The 21,471-nt window shown below is 33.3% G+C and overlaps 1 protein-coding gene across 1 annotated transcript in view; it reads right to left on the bottom strand.

The window, feature by feature from the left end:
* LOC145687731 (uncharacterized) overlaps nucleotides 1-21,471 on the bottom strand; it is a 98,572-nt gene that overhangs the window by 5,309 nt on the left and 71,792 nt on the right. Inside the window, exon 2 of the mRNA XM_081761183.1 lies at nucleotides 13,609-13,690. The gene's annotated coding sequence lies outside the window, so the exon portion shown is untranslated. The remainder of the gene's footprint in view (nucleotides 1-13,608; nucleotides 13,691-21,471) is intronic.

Raw genomic sequence — 21,471 nt, 5'->3', positions numbered from 1 at the left:
TGTAGCGTTCATTCGATGAATATTCTTGTAATTATTCTACTGTCCTGCAGTGAAATTGTAATGCTTCTTGCTATACTGTGAGACGTGTACATTTATTTTTCTACTTCCTCATATCGTTGTTCTCTTCTACAGAGACATATGGAATTTTACTTTAAAATATCCTAGTGATACAAGGTGGGAGAGTCGTATTGATGCTGTCAAACCATTTCTTTATCAAATAAAGAAAGGAAGACTGAGAATAAAGATCGAAAGACATTTCAAAATGATTTAATATGAGCAAATATAAGAGAAATAAGTATATTTTTGGTTATAAAGTACCAAATATACCACAAGTATTTTGTTTTTCTTGCTCAAAAAGATACAGGAACAGCATAAACAAGCATATTGTTAATTTTGGTCATGCACACTCTCAGTAAAGTAAGTTAAGATGTATTTGAAATTTACCTTTACCTTTCAGAAAGTAACATCAAACTGACATTAAAAAAACAAAAAAAAAATGCAATTAGAGCATAATTTAGCATGAGTTATTTAAAATCGAACCTCTAGTCCTCATGTATATATATCCGGGGATATAATCACGTTAATTGAAATATGTAATATACTCACTGAAGCACCCAAACAGTGACGGACAAATTAACACTACGTTTCAATGACCCCTTGTCATCTTCTTCATGCTTTTATTTTTCTAGAAATTATGCATCTCGTAGAACTAGGTATTTTGAACTTTCTCCTCCATTCTACAGAGAATTATAATGTTTCTTGAATCACTACTATGAAAATCCTTGTTGAGAACTACTCCTTACTCTTCTATAGTTTTCACAAGACACGTCAACAACCCACAAAAGTGTTAATAAAAACTATTGTTTTCACTCTAAATCAAATCAGTACACTGAATCTTAATTTTTTCTTATAAGTTAGTTTTAAAATGTTAGCATAATCAAGCCGCTATGTTAGTTCTTAAATACGTGCTTTATATTTTTCAGAAATTATGTTCCATCATGGATACCAGTTAAAAACCTTCGCTACACGTTATAATGTAATGAAATCAATGCCTGTAAAACCAAATCCAGATTTTTTTTTTTTTTTAATTCCTGTTTTTACATTTTTGACCTGTAGACGAAATCAGTATTATCCCAAATCGTGCATCACAGTTTATGAACTAGCAGGGTACTATATTGGAGCACTAACCCAACTGTTTTTTCTACTACTTTCACGAAGCTGTAAATCAAAATTAAAGATCCGATACAAAGTTATTTATGCTCTAACCCAGTGGAGTACACATAAGGGGGAGGGTCATACACATAAGTATGTATATATGGGGTGGAGAGAGTATCTTGAAATTTTCGGTCTTCGAGTCGCCATTCGAGACCGAATATTTTAGTTTAGCGTTATTCATTTGCATAAATTAGATCTGTGCGAGAGAAATTGGGACGGGACTAGAAATTTCGTCTTCTGTATATATACAAGGTAACAGTTCAGTCAAATTAGACCTCAACCCAGACATTTAAAATAACAAAGTGAAACCTACTGGAATATGTAGCACCACTTTCGTCGTATTTCCCACAAAAAATCCTCAAGGATTTCATTACGAGTTTTTGAGCTATGATGACATTAACATGACTGCCGCGAAAATTCACAGTGAAATATTTAAATGCATATAACTTCTCACAAAATTAAGCTAGAAAGTTCATTTTTATGAAAAATTTGAAGGAAATGGATTGAAAATTTTGAGAAATAAATTATAATACTTAATTTGAATGTTTCTCTTGCAATATTTTTACACAAACTGCAAAAATTTACTTTTTAAATATATTAGCTGAACCTGCGCTGTCTACTCAGTGCATCGTTCTCTAATGACCATGAATCTCCTCCTCACTGTGCACGTTTCCTTCCTCACACAAGTAAAGGATACGAGACTCACAAAGGAAGTAAATTGCTATGTATAGATGTTGGAGTAAGTTTTTAGCAAATATGTGGAAGTTACACGATATCAAGTGGATTTTTTTTTTTTTTCTGATAAAACCATATCAATTCCGAGTACGCGTCATTGCGTCTCTTGAAGCCTTTGAAATTGCCACCATGCAATAGGTTTTGCCATTCAGATTTAAGCGAAGCCCTACAATGTCCGTCAACCCGCCATACGTAACTTCTCTCCTGGTTCCCTAACACCGTTGTTTTGGCCTGCAACAATGTTAACCTTATGGGCTCAAAACGGCCCCTAAAATGTTAAATAGAACAATAATGACACAGTTTTCGAAAATTTGAATGAAAACTGAACAATCCACACAAAATTTGGAATTTCTATCATGTGTGGTTTTTGAGATCTCATTGTCGAAAGGATTGGGGACAAACATATAAACCTAGCATTTTAATATATAGACTAGCTGAACCTGCGCTCTGACATTTGGCGTGGGAGACCCGGGTTCGATTCCCGGCGAGAGCTCATGTGGTTCGGATTCCACGTTAATCAGTAGGTCTACGTCCCATATGGCCTCGCTGCTGAACGGGACACTAAACTAAAATCAACTCAACTCAACCTGCGCTCTGTACACAGTGCATCATTCACATATGAGCATGAATCTCCTTGTCATTCCTCACAACATCTGTACATGTCCCTTTACAGACACAAGTGAAAGACGTCTTCATAAAAATCGGAAAGGGGTACCATAAAGGGGATATTTTTTTCGATTATTTTTTTCAACATCTCGCACCGTTTGTAAGATTGAACCTACTTCCGGTTGGAGTTTCTAATTCATGTATGATCAGTGTTTTCTTTCTTCTTGCATGCAGTATGTAATAAGCTAATACATTACACACACAATTAATTATGTCAGTGATATGTGATTTTCATTGGGCAAAACACTCCAAACAATAAAGATTTATTTTAGACTGCAGACATGGTTATCTTTTGTTTTTCATTATCATTTGGCCATGAAACAAACGCGTGAGAGATATACAACCCCTGTATACAAATAAGTAGCGTTGGCAAGTACAACTCATAGGATATGCTTTACTTTTTTTAAAATTTTAACACTTCCAGTGTAACCATAAAAAATGTAATAAAGAAATAAAGGCCACGTTTATTCAAATATTGAATTAGACCTGGACAATCTATACAAAATTTGGAATCCACCAGCGAAAACTGCACGTTTGTAGCACTTGGGGTTTTCGAGATCTCATTGTCGAAAGGATTGGAGACAAACATATAAACTTTTCTTTGGAGGCAAACATATAAACCGAGCATTTTAATATATAGTGTTAACTTTTCCATGAACACAAGTGTATCGTACAAAAATTATTTTCTTTGAACTTAATTACTTTGTGCTCTTAGTGTCCCACATGAAGCTTAATGAACATGAATTCAGTATACAGTACTGGACCTTTACAGACATGCCTGATTCAATGTGACATATTTATTATTAACACATTTATGAAATACCTTTGTAAAAATAATGTAACACTTAATTTGGATTGCCGATGGAAGCTCAGGTGGTTCGGATCTCACGTTAAGCTGTAGGTCCATGTCTCATATAGTCTTTCTGCTGAAAGGGGCGCTTAATTCTAATCATACCAAACAAATGTTGAATAAAAGTTAAGTAAGCAGAATAGTGTCCTAGTCACACTGTTAAAATATCCATTCCATCTACATTCAATCTGAGTAAAATCTAAAGAAAAATTAAGGCAAATACGGTCTTGTCTTAAAATTTCGTTCCAGCACAGAGCTTGTTGCGGCAGTTGCTTCTTTGATTTAATTACTCAAAATTTTCTATTTAAAAACACATACAACTTTCTTAAAATTTAATATTTCATGTTTAGTGAAACGCAAGTTCTACCAGAGATATATTGTCCAGTATTTGTCGCTTAGAAGGTTTATCCGTTTTTTTTTTTTTTTTTTTTTTTTTTTTTTTTTTTTTTTTTTTTTTTTTTTTTTTTTTTTTGGTAAAGTTCTTGAAATACTAGTGTGTTTCAATATGCAATGAGAGTAATAGTTCATTGTTATTTTCAAACGTAATTAGCTGAACCAGCGCTCTCTACACAGCGCATCATTCACATATGAGTATGAATCTCCTTGTCATTCCTCACAACATCTGTGCATGTCTCTTTACAGACACAAGTGAAAGACATCTTGGTAAAAATTGCCAAGGGCTACCATAAGAGGATATTTTTTTCCGATTATTTTTTTTAATATCTCGCACCGTTTGCAAGATTTGAGCCTACTTCCGGTTGAAGTTTCTAATTCATGTATGATCAGTGTTTTCTTTCTTCTTGCAAGCAGTATGTAATAAGCAAATATATTACATAGACAATGTCAGTGATATATATGGTGTTCATTGGGCAAAACACTCTAAACAATAATGATTCATCTTAGCCTGGAGAAATTGTTATTCTCCGTCTTTCATTCTCCGTCTCCGTCTTTCTTTGACCATGAAACAAACGCCTGAGAGATATACAACCTCTGTATACAACTATATGGTGTTGGAATGTATAACTCGCACTATATGATTCTTTACTATTTTAAAAATTTCAACACTTCCAGTGTACCCCTAAAAGTGTAATAAAGAAATAACGATCATGTTTTTTAAATGTTCACTGGACAATTTACACAAAATTTGGAATCGACCCGTTAAAACGACACGTTTCTAACACTTATGGTTTTCGAGATCTCATTGTGGAATGGATTGGAGATAAACATATAAACTTTTCTTTGGAGACAAACATATAAACCTAGCATTTTAATATATAGACTAGCTGAACCTACGCTCTCTACACAGCGCATCGTTCACATATGGACATGATTCTGCTTGTAATTCCTCACAACACCTGCACATGTTCCTTTACACACACAAGTGAAAGACGTCTTGATAAAAATCGACAAGCGGTAGCATAAAGGGGAGATATTTTTCCGATTGTCTTTTCAATATCTCGCACCGTTTGCAAGATTGAGTCTACTCCCGCTTAGAGTTTCTAATTTATGTATGATCAGTGTTTTCTTTTTTCTTGCATGAAGTATGTAATAAGAAAATACATTACATACACAATTAATTATGTCATCGATAGATAGTGTTCATTGAGCAAAACACTCCAAACAATAAAGATTCATCTTAGCCTGGAGAAATGATTATCCATCGTTTTTCATTATCATCTGTAGGTTAAACAAACGCCTGAGAGATATGCAACCAATGCGCACAACAATGTTGTGCTGAAATGTGTAACTCGCAGGATATGATGCTTTAATTTTTTAAAAAATTTTAACACTTGTAGTGTAACCCTAAAAAATGTTATAAAGAAATAACGGTCATGATTTTTTAAATATTTAATTAGGACTGGACAATCCACACAAAATTGATTTGGAATAGACTTGGAATAGACCAGCGAAAACGCCACGTTTCTAGCACTTGTAGTTTTTGAGATCTCATTGTCGAAAGGGTTGGAGACAAACATAGAAACATAGCATTTTAATATGTCGACTAGAACTGAACAATCTACAGAAAATTTGGGGTGGACCAGTGAAAACGGCACGTTTCTAGCATTTGTGGTTTTCGAAATCTCATTGTCGAAAGGTTTGGAGACAAACATATAAATTTTTCCGTAGAGACAAACATATAAATCTAGTGTTTTAATATATAGATGTTTAAAAGTTTAATCGTAAACTTCTCTCTGACTATAGAGGAATAGAAAATGTTTGAGCAGTAATATTGTAGACCATTTTAATCATTCTAAAACGGCGCATGTTTTACTTGTCTATCACGAAGAAAAAGAAAAAGAGAAAGCCAGTTGAGAATGCTCCAAGAGCATTGTCAGAACGAACTTAAAAAGAATGGAGAGATGAAGCTGGAAGGAGAACTGTCATTGTTCCTAGATATAGAAGTATTTTTTTTTTAGCCGCACCCTCTCTTTCTCGCAAAAATTAACAAAATATCATCTCTCTATGACTTACAGTTCTCGCGATATTGTTACTTAAATATCTAGAAATTCGAAAAGTTTGGCCAATATCTGGGAACGGTGATCAGTTGGCCAATAGACAGTTAATCAGTGGCCACTGGCTACTATTTGGTTCCAAAATATTCACCATCATCTTAGGTATTGATCAATGATATGATCTCTGTGTGACTTACGGTTCCCGAGATTTGGCTCCTTAAATCTCCTGAAATCGGAACTATCTTTTGGCCAATCATAGAGAGATGGTATCACGGGAACGGTAAGTCATAGAGAGATGATATTGGTGTCAATCAATCCCTAAGAGTATGGTAAACATTTTGGTAACGATAGTAATTGATGGCCACTGGCCAACTGGCCATTGGCCAAACCAGTGGCCAGTTGGACAGTGGCCACCAATTAATATTGGGTACCAAACTATTTACCATCCTTTCAGATATTGATCAACACCAATATGATCTCTCTATGACTTACGGTTCCCGAGATATGACTCCTTAAATCTCTGGAAGTCGGCCATTTTTTGGCCGATATCTTGGGAACGGTAAGAGTGACGCGAAAAATTTAATCAGTTTCTGTGATAGTTTTTGATGCTCTATCGAATGCAGGGTCCAAAATTGAAAAAAATTGCAAATAACAGACAGACGGACAGACAAACAGACAGACGGACAGACACACAAACAAACAGACAGACAGACAGACGGACAGACACACAGGCATAGAGAATTCAGTAACGAACTTTTTAAGTTCGTTGATTACTTGATTCTATGTTGTAGAGCAGCGTTTCCCAACCTTTTTCAACTTGCGGCACATTACAGGTGTTACTTGGAATCTCGCGGCACACTTATAGATACTACTTGGATTCTCGCGGCACACTTATAGATATTATTTGTAAATATAAAACACAGTGGTATTTTTTCTGTGATTATTGATCTCCTTCTCACAGAGAAGAAAGCTCTATCACTGGTTTTTCCCCGTGGTAAATCATTATGCTTATTTTTCATTCTAATTTAAAAATAGAAAACAATTGCTATGAAATATTGGACTCAGGTTTTTAAAAATGCGCTTTCTTTTTAAAAACTATATCCAACCTTTTACTAAGAAGGAAGATCACTAAATAACGAACAAACAAACAAATCTCTTTTACTTGTAAAACACAAATGTAGGTAATTTGTCGAAAGGATTGAATTATATTTTAAATTTTCAAGTTACGAAATCTGCAACAATAAAGAAGCAATAATGGTCATAACAATTATAACAAATACATTTTTCAACATTAGAAATGTACAGAACAGTAACCCTGTATGAAACTTAAAATTGTAGATTCATAGTCATGTGAAATACAAATATACATTTTCCCCTACGTTTGGCAATTTGATTGCTATAAAATTAATAATTTTGCTTCGATTCTTCGCGGCACACCAGCGGCCCATTCACGGCACACCAGTGTGCCGCGACACACCGGTTGGGAAACGCTGTTGTAGAGAATGCGGTACGTAATGTGTGATTAATGCTGTATTGTTCTCGTTTGGTTCTTATTTTAAGATCAAAATCCGGTAAAACTTGTTCCAACTGTGCTGAATTACAATGAATCAAAAAAGTAAGAAAAAACTGATAATTCTATAAATTAGCGTAGATGAGGTAATACACTTAATATTGAATATATACAATATACCTAATAACTGCGGTTGTTTCACATTTAAATCGAACAATTACAGTGTGCAGACGGAGAACTTAGTTTATTGGTGTTTATAATACTTTTTTCATTAGTATGTATTGAAATTGAGATTTATTGAATGAGTGTTTCGTCAAATTCACATTCTTTAATCGTCATTGCATTATTACTACATCCAAAGACCGCACCTATATAAACACTGAAGTCCAGTTCTTTTACATTAACAATTTGTTTCACATGACGTTTTACAATTACACATCACTACTTTCAGAAGGTCTTCGGGACAGCTGCTTCCAGTTTTTTTTTTTTTTCTTTCTTTCTTCGAAGCTTGTAACCTCATTTTGTGGGTGTTTTAACTGCATTTCTAAATTCATACAAGATGATCTCACCTCTACCCTCACTGGTATAGTGTGCTAAGTGTGTGCCTTTGAAGCGCCTGATACCGGGTTCGATTCCATTGGGAGAGCATTACGCTGGTTCGGATTGTATCTTGTCCAGCCTTGGTACTGGAAAGATACCTAAACTTCAACAAACGAACACATACACATACTCTGAATGCTGACACGCAGCCACGGATGTGACCAAGAGGGGACGAGTGGTACATGGTCCCCCGAAATTTAGTTCAAGGACAAAAGTGCAAAAAGGTTAAAGGGGTTAAAAGAAAAATTGAGGGAAGAGAAAAGAAATGAAATAGAATACAAAATAATAATCCTAATCAAATTTACTCTCAGATTTAGTATTAAGATAGTAGAGTGGAATTTATTACCCATAAGAAGAGATTCTTAAAAGTAGATTAAGCTGGTACTGTGGAGTAAATATGTTCTTAATCGAGAGTAGAACATAGTTGTGTTTCTTGGCTCGATTACTTCCAGTAAATATACTACTCTACGGATAACATTTACTGTGCCAAATTTGGGCAAGTAAATTCAAAATTAGCGACTAAAGTGTGAATTCCTGCAAAACAGGACAATGGAGGGGAGATTGAGATAGTTAACTAACTAACTCTATGGCCTATGGAACCAGGAGGTTCAATGTCGTATTCACAACAGCTTTCCATTTACTTCTATCCTAAGACAACTGGATAAAGTTTCTACTTTATATACCTATGCTGCAAGATCCGTCTTAATATTGTCCTCCCATCTGCGCCTAGATCTTTCTAATAGTCGTTTTCCGATTGGATTTCCAGTCAAAACTTTGAAAGCGTTCCTACTTTCTTCCATTCTGACTACATGACCTGCCCACCTGAGCCTTCTAGACTTGATGACCCTAAAGACGTTTGGTAAAGGGTATAAATTATGCAATTCCTCGTTATGAAGTTTCATTCCAGTTTCTCTTGGGTTCGAATAATCGTCTCAGGATTTTATTCTCAAATACTTTCAGTCTGCGTTCTTCACTCAGAGTAAACGACCATGTTTCGCAACCATACAGAAGAACAGGCATGATATTTTAAGCTTCAAATTCCTCGACAGAATTCGCGACGACTAGAGATTTTGAACTGGGTAAAAACACGAATTCACTGCTTTTAGTCCACATTTAGTTTTTTCGTGAATATGGTTTTCGTCTGTTAATATTGATCCTAGATATTTGAAACTATCCACTTTATCAAAAGTATTATTTGATATTTTAACGCATCCATAATTTTCCGTATTACGATCATGACGAACTTCCATGTATTTAGTTTTCTCTGCATTTAATTCTAAACGCATGTCCCTGCAAGCGTTGAATAAGACCTCTGTATTTTTTTCCATTGTTCTCCTATCATCCCCTATTAAATTTACTTCATCAGCATACGCCACAACCTGCTGAATACCATACAATTCTAAGCCCTGGTTGCAATCTTTGATTTTCCTTATAGCGTATTGCAGGACAAAGTTGAATAATAATGGCGACAACGCATCTCCTTGTTTCAGGCCATTCTCGACGTGAAAGCTCGTGGACAAAAATTTTCCTACTAAGACTTTGCTCTGGGATTCATTTAAACATATCTTAATTGATCTAATTAGCCTTTTCAGTATTCCAAATTCTGTAAGAATGTTGTTCAATGCTTCCCTCCTAAACCGAGTCGTAGGTCTTTCTAAAATCAATAAATAATTCATGTGTCGGGGTATTATATTCCCATTTTTTTTTTTTTGAAGTATTTGACGAATGGTAAATATCTGGTCGATAGTTGATCAATTTTGCCTAAATCTGCACTGATCATTTCCAATAATTTTATCTGCATATAAAGTCAATCTTGCTAATGCAATATTTGAAATGATTATATAGGATTGAGACAGTTAGTATTTGTTAATGATTTGAATGATGAGACGTGATGGAATCGGCAAGCAAAATGAATTTTGGTTGAATAAAGATAGTAAGTTGTAAGAGAATAGGCCAGAATTTTTCTCTAACACGTAATGTATTTCTTGTTTTCTTTGGTCCTATTTTGGTGTAACAACAGGAAATCTATGATTCGGCAGTTTTTTATTAGGTCTATTAATTTAAGTTTGAATCTTGAATATCGAATGTGAGTACGTGATCTTTTATTTTTATTAGTTACTGAGTTCTTCACTTCCAAATATTAGATATGATGATACTTAAGGGGAAGGTCTGCTTGGAAAAGAACCTCACATTAAGAATGCACTTGTATTCAAGTTTCTAAAAGCTGCACCAGACGAAGTTATACTTAATGTTGAATGCTTTGAACAGTAAGTACATGTGTGCATATTTGAGTTTCAAATACTGTGTACAAAGGCGATCTCAGTGTGAGGTGCTTTGCAAAGCAGTCCCTCTGCTTGGGTATTACCAAATCTAATGTTTGGAAGTAAACTACACAATAACTAATAAAATCCAAGATCACGAACTCACACTCAATATTGAAGGCTCAAACTTTACGTATACGATCGAAAACATTTTCAAAGGTATCAAGAAACGTGTTTTCAGGTAACAAGCGGCATGGTGTGCTAAGTGAGTGGCAAACACCTTATTATTTATATCTGTATTTAGAAACGAATTTCGTGCGCTAGTAGCGTCGATAGTTTAAAGAAGAGGAGGGTCTAGTTTCAGATAATACGAGCTTTCCTCTATTTGAAACACTTTTGATAATGCTTAAAACTCGTTTCATTGTGTCTTCTAATAAGTGTGTAGCTATATTTTAAAGAAAAATGAGAGGTCATTCTTTTTTCTTTGTTTTTTTTCTTTCTTTTTTTGTTTTACCAATAAATAAGTAACAAATTGAAATTTAATGAACTTAAGTATGCATGCTTCCCAGTCGCAACGTGCAGATCTATAGACTATAAACGAAGTTTCTGAATTAGAAACCTCGAAAGACCTTTCATGTCATTGCCCAACTCCGAAACAAGATTCTGGCTACATACCTACATGCAGCATGTGAGGTTGGAAAATTTAACTTTTGTTTACTTTGTTTGAAAAAGTAAGTTTGTTTGAAAAAGTAAAGATTGTAATACAATTCACAGTATCTTGTTACCTCAAACCATTCTGGAGATATGGTAAATATTACTAAAGTTTGGAACGCTCCTTAAAATTATATAATTCCAAGAACTTGTTGTAATTAGACCTACTGAAAAATATTACTGTAATATCATAGAAACAAAGTAATAAAAAGTGTTTTAATAAATTCCAACAAATACGCCATTTTAAGAAATATATCATTTTTTTTTTCCGGGTGGTTTGAGATATCAAGTTGCTGTCAACGGCATTATGATCTTTACATCTACTGAAAACCATCTACGGAGTTAGATGTGATACTTATCTACACACTTTTTCGAAATAAAGCTCTTTGAAGAAAGTCAAATTTTCAATTGGTTGTAACTTTGTTTTCGCTTGTTCGAAATACTTCATATGATAATCATAGTATTTCATGGATGCTTTCGATATGCGTTACCCTGTCTGTGTCACTTGCGTAATTACTGTTGCAGAGCCTCCAAAATTCAGTAGTTTTTCTATATTTGCGATGCTGTAGCGTCCTTAGTTTTCAACATTGCGCAATAAGAGTGGAATTATAAGTTTTCAGTTTTTACATGTAGATTTGAAATATGCAACAGTCTGACATAGTGCTACTTGAAAAAATAAATTTTTATGTTGGCTTGGTAACACTGTTAATCTAGTAGCTTTGAAGAGTATGCCAAACAATGCCCTCTTCTCGACATTTGCATGGTACGATATTTCAGTTATTCATTAATTTGAGAGTTTTGTATCCATTAATTTAAAAGTTACAAGAGCGTATCAAGATAAATGGTTCACCTTATATATGTGATGTATCAAAATTCTGAGACCACAAGCGAATTTTATTATGAGTAAAGATACGAAAAAGTAAAGGTAGTACAAATATATAGACCTATGTAAAATGGAATTTGGAATTTTTCAAATCGCACCAGCCATTTGGGCTACATACTGGTAGAGCGCCCGATGTTAAATGTAAAAGTAATACTGCCAGTTCAGCAGGCTGTTCCTTTAGTCCCTCAACATACCAAATATACGCATTCTTGGGAAACAGATTCGAAGTACCAGGTTCCGTCACATAAAAATGTGTGTATTGCCCGTGTCATTTTTGAGTATTATTACGTTCCGTTCAAACAACCTGCTGAAATGAAAGCGTCGCTTTCTAATTTAATATAACGTGCTTTACAAGTCTGAAGCCCAAACAGCTGGCACAATTGAAAAATTTCATCATTTTAGATTGAAAATCACCTATTTCCAACAACTTCCCTCTATTTTCATTTTTCCCTATCTTTGTTCAAGTTAATTGTCCTATGGCCCCAAACTTCTGCTACACCCAGTATATATATATTCGGTATTTTTAACTTATCTGAGCTAATTTTTATTATTATCAGTTTGTTTTTCTCATCATTTTTGATTTACTGTAATTCAACACAGTTGTAACAAGTTGTAAAGGTTCTTGATCTTAACATCAATGCCAGACAAGAGTGATACCTCATTAAGCACACATTGGGGATCGAATCCTCTACAACATAAAATCATTTTTTTTTCAGAGAGAGTGGAGAGAGAGTGTGTGTGTGTGAGAGAGAGAGATAAAATATAAAGCAATTAGAGAGGCGTATAATGTTAATCCACAAAAAGTTCTAATCCTCCATCACGGAGATATTTACGCCTAAGCTTTCAAACATGTAGCAATCAAAAAAAGTAAATTCTAGTACTTAATATGAAAATATTACAAAGGATACGTTCGACTTAAATATCATGATCTATTCCCCGAATTTCTAATCCATTTTCTTCATTTAGTCATATAAATGAACTTTCTGCTTTCGCTATGTTAAAAGTTTATGCACTTAAATATTTCACTATCAATTTTTTACGGTAGCCATGTTGATGACATCATAGTCCGAAAACCCACAACGGTATTCTTAGGTACTTTTTGTAGAAATATGGTATAAGTAGTATACTACATATTCCAGCAGGTTTCGCTTTCTTTTTTTAAATATCTAGGTTTACTACTCCAAATTTGGCCTAATCTGACTGGACTATAAGCAGAAGCTTAGTAATATTTTTGATAACTTAAAACACCTACTTTGTTTTCGCATCCGAAGATAGTAAATTTTGACGCATATGCTACAGAGAAAGAGTTGAAAAAGATAGAGAATACAGCCATAACTAGTTTGCTGAAATCTTATGAAAGGTTAAATATAGAGTTTCTGGGAAGTAAGTTTTCTTGAACATGAATCTACAATACCTATTTTTGTGACAAGTTATACATAATAATAATAATAATAATAATAATAATAATAATAATAATAATAATAATAATAATAATAATAATAATAATAATAATAATAATAATAATAATACCGAATTCACAAATAGAACATACTACATGTAAGCAGAATCCTTTTTTATATCACTGAGCTATCTTGAACCGGGTCAACCCCCTGGTTACGGCACTGCTCTCGTATAATTACGACAAAACACTTTACTCCTTGAAAAACGTTGACTGTAATTTTATTTATTACATATTATCTAGTTTAAAGTGCTTGTACACTTACCGGTAGGTCCTCTTACACTTGTTGTTTGTCTTGAATCTCGAACTATGTTCCTTTGATGAATATTTTTAATTCGAAATTTGACCTAAAAACGATATAATTAATAAAATTAGTGTCTATAAGAACAGTATCTAAGGACTAATATGGATTAACTAAGTTTTGAAGATAAATAAATTAAGATTCTGCATAATTGTTTGATTAATATTAAAAATAATATTTATTATTATCTTGGTAGGTTGTTCACGTGTTTCTGGAAAAACTGCAAAATAGAAGGAAATAGTTCTAGAGAAGGATTTTCATAGCGTTTATTCAAAGAACAATAGTCTCTATAGTGAAAGGAAATTTTGAAAACATGTAGTTTTATGAGGTGCATATATATATATATATATATATATATATATATATATATATATATATATATATATATATATATATATATAAATGTATTTTAAATGATACACGCATGAAGATGATAACATGGTGTCATTGAAATGTATTGTCAATTTATCCGACGTAATTTGGGTACACCAATGAGCATGTTTTATGTTTCAATTATCAACATGCACGCTATTACGTCATTAAGTAAATATAAACGAAGTCCTATTTAGTCACAGGATATTTCCCACATACTCTCTTTAAGTTTTTTTTAAAGCTGTATCACATCGCAGTTTGCGACACAAAATCACAGAAATGTGATGCAAACGAAATATTGCATCGCGAAATACGATACACTTATGATTCTAATTTATTACCGAAGTGAGCTACCTTTGCAACATAAAACATTATATCACTATCTTTTCTTCAAGACAGGCCGGTTTACTTTCGATGCCATATACACTATAAAACACTCAGTGATAAACATCCCCTTGCTTGAAAACCCAGCCTTTCTCTTGTATATATTTTAGGATCTCAATAATATAATATAATCCACTACGGACTACACATTATGCTATTGGAGATTAGTCGTACAATTGACGACAAAGACATCCTCTATATTTCGACAATATATTGCATCTGAAAATAAAGCGACTTATTAAGATTTCGAGATGCAAGATTTCATCTTACGTTTCGGAAACAAAATCACGGGACTTTAGTAGTAACTTCTCTTCTACCCTTCTATTTTTTATAGTTATTTCAAGCTCTGATAAGGAATTCATAATTGATACATCTAGTTATTGCATACCATAGGTCCACAAATATTCTTTTTGTTAGGCTTTCTGTTGAAAATAGACAAAGAAAGATAGCATTTAGTTTAGAAATTAAGTGGGAAAATGAAGTGGACCCAAGTGGTACTTGACCACAATATAATTTAGGAAATTGACATTAGTGTGAAATTAACTTATTGTGAGCTTATCATAAAAATGAAGGTTCACTTTGTAGACCGCAGAATTCTAATTCTCCGTTTCGGATGGTGTTGCGGATTTAACACTTGAACTCTATATAATATAGACGCATTTAAAACCGGCTGTCAGCTTAGATAATCTACAAGACAAAGTTAGCACTTCTTTAAACATATACAACTCACTTTCTTAATACTCCACTAATAATTTCATGACATTTTCTTGCTAAAGACCCGGCTTCGATTCCAGACGGGAGCGCCTGTGGTTTGAATCCCACGTTAAGCTGTAGGTATACGTCTCACATAGCCTCGTTGAAGAAAGGGGCACTAAATCCCAATTCAACCAATCAACTATCATTTTCTTGCATTCATTGTTATCTTTTCTAGCCTGCAGGACAAAACCATGAATTGTTAAAATAAGGTAAGTTTAAAAATTGCGTAGTTGACAGAAAAGGAAACGTTATCTCCTCAGAAAATTTCTACAATAATATTTCCTCAAATTCATACTATCAAATAAAGAGAAAAAAAAGAAAAAAAAGAGAAAAAATTAACTTACTCATCTATTTTCTGCTAAGTCTGCATAAATATCACTGTCGATCTTAAGAACGCAAGCACTAGATATTAAATGCCAGCAGAATAATACCCTTCTCAGTGTTACCAGTGGAGTTACTACACAATGTGTAAGTGTGCAGAATAAAATGCGCAGTAGACATTTGCTGCAGTCTGCTTGTACCACTGTTTTCACAGCAAGGTCGCTTATCATGCATCTTCTATAGAAATGTAACGCTTACTAATCATGTTTCGAAGGAAATACAGCCAGCACCTACTTCTGATTATAAATAGCAAAGGAATTATTCATTTCATAAGTTGTTGATAATAAACTGTTCTCTTGTTATAAGATTATATTTTCCAGATAATTACAGTTAAAGGCTTTTTAAATAAACATTTTAAATCTATGTTTCTACTGTTAGTGCTATTCTTTCTTCTTCTTCTTCTTCTTCTTCTTCTTCTTCTTATTCTTATTATTATTATTATTATTATTATTATTATTATTATTATTATTATTATTATTATTATTATTATTATTATTATTTGCAACAATGTAAAGACAATAAACATCATCATAAATTTGATAAACATTTTTTGCACTGACAAAATTATATTAAATAAAATAGTTAGTATTTAATTTACTTCATTCCAAAGAAATTTTAAATAGCTACTTTTACGATTCTTGTGATTGTATTCCTTGATATTGTATTCTTGACTTTATTTTTTTTTAAACCTGTACATTACTTCTCTTTTACTGATCTACGTATTTGCTTTCTTTAACTATTCTAAGGGACAAGGATGATAAAGTAATTCGTAACTAGTAAATGCATTAAATTTCTATATACATTTGTACGGTCAGGAGTAATTTTCATAAGCTCGTACGCTGTGATTAACTTCACTTTCTTCTTCTTCTTCTTCGTCTTTTTTTTTTTTTTATTTCTTAAGAAATGTCAGATACATACTAAAGTGCAATGTGTATTCTTTCCTCGATAATCACAGCATTTTGCGCACCGTTAATATTATTATGTACAAATAGAATTTCACTTTTCTAGATTAAAAAGAAAATGAAACTAATGATTTTTTTTACGAGGTTGTACAATAAAAAGCGCACTTTCTTGAATTTATAATATTACTCGTTTTCTTTGCTTTACGTACAAACTTTTATATTAGTGAATTTATGAAATCTTCGACTTGCCAAAATCGTGAAAAACGATGTCTTTAGGATATTGTAATTTTACAGAAAAAAAAACGAAGGACTTTTATTTAGTGTACCATTTAAAATACATCATCAAAAAAACATCTAAAAGTTTAGTCTAGGCTGAGGTACTAGTATGTCTTTCTATTTAGCTATGTAGACTGGCCTTAAAAGAATGAATGAATATTTAGTTTTTCCATGCCTTCGACATGGAAACCTAATGAAGACATTGATAATTGTAATGAACAATGAGAAAATAGTCGGAATTTACATTGATAAAAATTGGTGTTGATATTAACGTATACAGGATGTTTCAAAACAACACCGACAACGTTTGGGAAGTGATTGCTGACACCAAGATAAGACAAAAATTATAGACCTACCTGGGTGCACAAATGCTTCCTTTTGGAGTTATAGGCTACCGGAAACATGAAAAAATGAACTTTAAAGGTCCATAGCTCCAAAACTATGGGATCTACCGTAGTCGGATCAAGACTTCACTTAGGAACTAGTATGTACCCTATCCAAAAACACATGTTTCAGAATCCTAAGATACTCACGAAGCAAGTTTTACAGAGGGAGTTTGGCTACGGGCATACAATTTGAAGTACTCATCAATTACCTCTATAAAAATTGTTGCGGAAGTAGCGGGAGATTCTAAAACTTGGATATTTGGATAGGGCACATACTAGTTCCTAAATAAAGTCTTGACCTGACTACGATAGGTCCCATAGTTTTGGAACTATGAAACTTTAAAGTTCATTCTTTCATGCTTTTGGCAGCCTATAACTCCGAAAGGAAGCATTTGTGCACCCACGATAGTCTGTACTTTTTGTCTTATCTTCGTGTCAGGAATCACCTCCCAAACGTTGTCGGTGTTCTCTTGAAACACCGTATATATATACTCATATATATATGTGTGATAAACTGGCCAAAGTAACTTGTGTTTTTGTAATTAATGCTTTCTCCTCTCATCTTCAATATGATATACTAATATGACGTAATTTTACAGAGCCAAAGAATTGTTTTAATGTAAAAAAGAAAGAAAAATAAAAATAAAACGCTTTAAGATGCTTTGCCAGCTTACTAAATTAATTTTCTGAAACAGTCTAAAACAGTCGATAAATTCAAAAACATTCAATAAATTCAAAAACAGTCGAATACAACATATCACTTATCACAAAATAATAAAATTATTAAAAATTTTGAATACTTTCGCTAAATATTTCATCGGATAGGTAAGAAAAGAAATACGAAGAACAGAAAAATTAAAGCACTTGTAACTTTGAAGTGTCCAGTTTCGTTAAGCAGTATCTTCAATCAAGAAATAAAAAGTATGGGCCGCCGCACTAAACTTCCCCACTCTACTCTCTTAAACTAAATCATGTTATGCTGCAATTATAAGTAAAACATTTATTTGTGAATACGAACAAAACTATAAGATGTTTTAGGAAAACTATACATCCAAAAGTTCCCTCTCAAGAGTAAGCTACCCTTGCGGTTATGTTTTGAGAAGTGACTTACACAACATTATAGGGTAATTGAAATATGTGCATATATAGAATATACATTTATGAAATATGAACAAAATCCCGTGAGTCGTTTTTGAGAAAATCGTTCAATAGCCTAAGAGTTCTCTGGACTATCCCTTCTGCACTTCTGCAGTTTTGAAGACAAAATGACTTAAGCCATATTGCTATTATATATATATACTAGCATCAATTACCCGCTTCACTGGGTTAAAGTAAGAAAAAATAGTAATATGTTTCATTAGTCAGTCACTTTTTACTATTACTAACGCGCTCCTTGATATTGGTCATTTTCGATGATTTTTATATATCCCCTCTTCACTCCATGTTGCGGGCCACGGTATCGGAAGTTTCATTGTTCATCTCAGCGATCCCGAAAAGTATGAATTCGACACTGATATTAGTCATTTTGATTATACATATATCCCCCTCTCCTCTCACAATTTTTACGGGGCTGAATTTGGATTTAAATGGCATCAGAAGTATCACTGTTCATCTCAGTGACCTCAAAAGCTATAGATTCCACACTAATATCGGTCATTTTCTATCATTTGTAAATGTTTTTCCCCTCCTTTAAGTTCCCGTCAAAGTAATACGACAAAAATAATCTCATGTTCGAACTTTATCTAGGTTGAAAATTTGATCGAGATCGGTTGGCTGGTTCAAGAGTTATTAAGTTTTATTTATTTTTATATATCTCCTCCTCCTACCTCCTCCCATAAGTTCTATCGTCAAAGTGAATAGATAAATACCATCCCAGGCCCGAACCTCATCTATGTTGAAACTTTGATCGAGATCGGTCGGCTGGTTAAAGAGTGAAGTCACATAGACATTCACTTTGATTTTTATTTTGTTTTACATATATATCTCCGCCTCCCCCTCATCTACGTTGCACCGTCAAAGTTAAATGATAAAAATTATCCCAAACGCGAACGTCATCTATGTTGAAAATTTAATCGAGATCGGTTGGCTGGTTCAAGAGTTAAGTTTTATTTATTTTTATATATCTGTCCCCTCTCCTCTCCCTCCCCTAAGGTATACTGTCAAAGTGATATGACAAAAAGCACCCCAGGTCTGAACTTCATCCATATTGAAAATTTGATTAAGATCGGTCCTGTGGTTAAAGCCTGATGAAGTCACAAAAACGGTCACTTTTATTTTTATTCCTTTCACATATATCTCCCCCATTTCCCTCCGCTAGGTTGCACCGTAAAAGTGAAACAACGAAAACATTCCAGACCCGAACCTTATCTATGTTGAAAGTTTGATCAAGATAGGTCTGGTGGCTCAAGAGTTATTAACTTTCATTTATTTTTGTAGATTTCTCCCCTACCCTAAGTTCTACAGTTAAAGTGATGTGATGAAAACCACCTCAGGTCCGAACCTCATCTATGTTCAAATTTATTTTAAGATCGGTCGGGTGGTTCAAAACGTGATAAAGTCACAAAGCCAGTCACTTTTATTTTTACTTTTTTTTTTACATATATCTCCCCTTCCCCCTCCCCTTCGTTGCACTGTAAAAGTGAAATCAAGAAAACATCCCAGGCCCAAACCTTATCTATGTTGAAAGTTTGATCGAGATAGGTCGGGTGGTTCAAGAGTTAAGTTTTATTCATTTTCATATATTTCCCCTCCTCCCCTCCCCCTCCCTAAGATCTACTGTCAAAATGAAATGACAAAAACTTCCCAGGTTTGAACTTCATATATGTTGAAAATTTGATTGAGATCGATTGGGTATTTCAAAAGTAATTAATTCACGAACATAGTCACTTTTATAATTACATTTATTGATTTTTATATATCTCCCCTTTCACCCCCTCCCCTTTCACCCCTTTTCGTCAATGTGAAATAATAAAAATCATGCCAGTCCCGAACCTCATCTACGTTGAAAATTTGATCAAGATCGGTCGGTTGGTTCAAGAGTTATTAAGTTTTATTTATTTTTTTCTGCCCCCATCCTCCCCTTCCCCTAAGTTGTACCGTCAATGTGAATAGCTAAAAACACCCCCATGGCAGAATCGCATCTACATTGAAAATTTGGTCGAGATCGGTCGGGCGGTTCAAGAGATTAGGAGTCACAAACACAGTCACTTTCAATTTTATAATATAGATATACTTATTCTACAGTATAGAGTTATTAATGAAATATTTATGTGTGAAATTTATACAAAATCGTTAGAGTTGTATTCAGAAAACTTATATTTTATTAACTTACCCTTCAGTAAACTACCCTTATTTTGAAGTATAGGAAAAAAATTCGCAAAATCCATTAGAGAATATTATGAAAAACTTAAGTTTAAAGTTTGGTCTGTTTGATATGTTAAACTGGAACTGGATGGTCACTAGGCGAGTGAATATATATTTACATTGGAACGAAGAAACGGACGGACGAACAGATGGACAGGCATCTAAATATCACATTTTCGGCACGTAGGGGCCACGAATGTGTAAATCTGTTGAAATTTTTAATTCCATTTTCTTTACCACAAGTAACATACTTCGTTCTCCCTGATCATCGCTCGAAACGAGTAGTTTTTATCGTGACGGGGACAAATGGCCAAGTTGCTGACATCTTTACTATCTCCTCTCAATCATCAATCAATCGTCAATCGAAAGTAAAAATGAATTAATTAATTTACTTTTCTGCAACAGCTTTCATAGTCTCACACTTATTATTATTATTATTATTATTATTATTATTATTATTATTATTATTATTATTATTATTATTATTATTATTATTATTATTATTATTAATTTATTTATTTAGTCATTTACGTTTCATCGCAATGCAGCCCTTGTTGCTTTAAACAGATTTAAAAAACATCCTTAATAAGTGGTTGAAACAAAAAAAAAAAAAAAAAACTAACAAAAAAAAAACTACTATTCAGTACTTGCATATCTAGAGAATTAGTCAATGCCTTATTATTATGTTTGAAAAAATAATGTTTTATAAGGTGCTATTGAACTGAACAATTTTATTTGTATATGTGTAAAGTTTTATAGTAAATAAAATTGATGTTGCATTGAATTTAAATTTTGTTTATAATACAATCTGGACACACAGTCTCATCCCGAATATGTGAAGGAATACTTGTTTATTGGAAATCGGATTTTTGTCCATGCTGTGTATGTGAGAGAACAGGCTATTTCAGAAAAGCTTGAAGGTGAAAAACTTCTAATATACAGGGTGAACCACTTAAAGTGACCTTCTTTGCAACTTCTAAACTAATTGATAGAAATGGCCGGATTGT

Source organism: Thermobia domestica, chromosome 6 (genome assembly GCF_964235325.1).
Source record: "Thermobia domestica chromosome 6, izTheDome1.hap1.1, whole genome shotgun sequence".
Lineage (NCBI taxonomy): Eukaryota > Metazoa > Arthropoda > Insecta > Zygentoma > Lepismatidae > Thermobia > Thermobia domestica.
This window is presented reverse-complemented; position numbering and strand designations above follow the sequence as displayed.